The sequence below is a fragment of the Centruroides sculpturatus genome, unplaced genomic scaffold, assembly GCF_000671375.1.
Source record: "Centruroides sculpturatus isolate CEXI.00-Female unplaced genomic scaffold, Cexi_2.0 scaffold1290, whole genome shotgun sequence".
NCBI lineage: Eukaryota > Metazoa > Arthropoda > Arachnida > Scorpiones > Buthidae > Centruroides > Centruroides sculpturatus.
The window spans coordinates 181995-184428 of NW_019385543.1; positions in this window are offsets into that span (position 1 = coordinate 181995).

Consider the following 2434-nt stretch of genomic DNA (forward strand, 5'->3'; position numbering starts at 1 on the left):
AAACTTATTTTTTTTTTTAAAATGTACTTTTTAGAATGTAAGATTCTATCAACTTCATGTTTGTATATACACAGAAAAAAATTTTTTTTAATGATTGATTCACTTGTGCCAAAATTTATTCATTATTTATTTTTTTATAATTTATTGTTATGTATAGCAATAAACCTAAAAGTTTTTTAAACAAGGAAATATTTTCAAAACCATTACAACTTAAATGGCATTATGACTATGACCTTATATAAAATATCTATCTTGATTGTTATTCAAAATAGAAAAAAGAAATAAATTTCATATAGATCACATTCTGTAATCAGTGTGAACTTGTTGTAAAAGACAAGTTCACATGGCCATGGAGAAAGGTTTGATACCTCTTATAGCACATCAGATTTTCATCTAATGAAATTTTGATCATTTTGGGAAATTTTGACTTGTCAGGATTTTGATTGGATCACACGTTTATGATAGAACATTTAAGGAAATAGCCCAGCAAAAAAATGCAAAACTTAAATACTTATGCAACCCCACTATCTACAGCCTACTATGAAATAGTAAGGACACCACTGATCATGTACGTCTACCAGGAGTATATAGTCTCCTGATAATAGATCTAAGATTCTAACATAACCTACAGTGCATTGGTTCCATCATCTGCTCCATAAAAAAAAGAAGATGAAAGAGCATGCCTATGAAATTAATAACAAAAAATACACCATTGTCACCCTGTCTTGTAATGCAAAGCACATAATTTTCTTGTGTCCAAAATATAAAGTAGAAAGAAGGCTTCTGGCAGGCACCCCGTCTGACATTAGCTTTCACTGGCCTTGCCAGATGAAAGATTTCCTTACCAATCATAGAACCCTCCAGGCTTTTGAAACTTTCAACAGGACGACAGACATCTTGAAGTCCACTAGGTAAACAACTCTGTTTTCGACCAGTCTGTATTCGATAAGACGTATCTGTTTGTGCTCGTTATTTCTTCGAAATTTTTGGTGGAAGTTTTAGTTTTTGTTTCCGTGCTTGGTATCATTAGATCTGGCAAGACACCCCGAGTAATTCAGTAGGCAATTTATTTATCTGGGTTGATTAGGGAGTATAATTGGAGCTTTAACTTTCGGATTTTTGGTCGAGTCTAGCGAGTGGGAGGTTAAATTTTCGGGGACAGCACTAAGCGGTTTTATGCAGGGAGGTGTAAAACACTAGTTCTGTAAGTGTGGTAGATTTAGGTTAATTGTTAGCTGAGATACAAGGGTTTTAATTTCGCCCTAACTCCTAATATGAGATTTTCATTTTTTTGAAATTTTCGTTACCAACGTATTTTCAATGGTCACCGAATATTCTAACCGTGATCACAACGGCTTTAACGATGGTTTAAACTTTTACCGTTGTTATCTGCTTTTTATTATTTAAACAACTCATAGTTTTAACTTTGTGTTTTAGCATTAATTTCTGGGTTTTATGCTTTGTTTCTTCGGTTTGCTGTATTGGGCTTATTTTAACTTTTATTGCTTATTTTAATTTTTATTTCTTATTTATCCCTTTACTTGAGGGTGTGTTTCTAATTAAAGATAGCTATGTACCTTAGTTCATGCTAGCTGCTAGGTTAGCATATTTCATTGGTCTTTAGTATTAGTTTCTCACCACGGTGTTTGTTTTTCGCAAGTGTGGTCTTTTTTGTTTTGTCACGATGGGGTCCTGCTATCTGTCGGATTTTTTGGATGAAGCGCATATGCTCTTTGACGAGCTAAAAGGATATATTACCGCCAATAGTAATGGAAAATTGGGCTCTGGGGCTCACTCCAGGCATATTACTGACCAATTTCAACGCCTAATCGACTTATCGAGTTCTGTGATGTCATCATCTGTACCGGAGTTCATTGGCAAGCGCCTGGACTCACTCATCACCAGGGAAGACCTCACTGATGCCTTTGCCGCTCAAGCTGTGAGGACAGAGGCTATCATTTCTGATGTCATGAAGACCACTCTTAGTTCACAGATGATTTCGATTGCCCCCAATCAGACGTTCTCGGGAACCCCCAGACTTTACAGCGATGCTGTCAAACATCCTGCCAAGCCTGCAGGAGAATCCATGGGCTCTCCTAAGCCCTGTCATACAGTGCTTGTGTACGGTTAACTGGAATCCAATGATTTGGAATTGACCAGGAAGGCTTTAACTGCCAACATCAACCCACACAATCTTAAAATTGGTGTCCAAAGAATACGGCGCATTCAAAAGGGAGGGGTGGCTATTGATCTGAGTAGACAGGAAGATGTGGATATTCTGTGCCGAGCTGTCTCCACGGTTGAGGGTCTTCACTCAACCATTCCAAAGAAGAAAAGTCCGTTAGTCAAACTAATTTCGGTGCCTAAGTCCATCAGCAGAGAACAACTTACAGATATTATTTATGAGCAAAATGACTGTTTTGCTGAATGNAGT